The sequence below is a fragment of the Penaeus monodon genome, chromosome 29 (assembly GCF_015228065.2).
Source record: "Penaeus monodon isolate SGIC_2016 chromosome 29, NSTDA_Pmon_1, whole genome shotgun sequence".
In the NCBI taxonomy this organism is placed as follows: Eukaryota; Metazoa; Arthropoda; class Malacostraca; order Decapoda; family Penaeidae; genus Penaeus; species Penaeus monodon.
In genome coordinates this window covers 35057528-35057946 of record NC_051414.1, presented here as the reverse complement: position 1 = coordinate 35057946, position 419 = coordinate 35057528, and positions in this window count along the sequence as shown.

Below are 419 nucleotides of genomic sequence, written 5' to 3'. Positions count from 1 at the left end.
ACGTCGAGCAGTAGAGACCCTCCCTCTCTCTCTCCCGTCTTCGTTCGCGTGACTGACTGGCATGCAAAAGCCGCAATGCCCAGTACGTGTTTAGCGTTTGGATGCCGTATGTGGGACTGTCCTAAGGCTGCCCTTTATCACCAATGAAAAGATTGGGTTATTTTTATGTAGGAAGAATAAAAAAAAGAACTTTGTAAATACAAGAATCTGCAATATCCATTTTGAGAAAATAGACTATGAAAGAAAGCTGGAATATGAAAAGCTAGATTTGCCAGTTCCTTGACGCTTTAGAACCTTGAAGAAGGATGCTACGCCATCGAAACATTTTCCTAATATAAAAGGCAATTATTTAATAGAAATCATTATTAGATAAAAAAAAATTAAGCGTTTTGGAAGTTATCGAAGTGATCTGTAAAGCT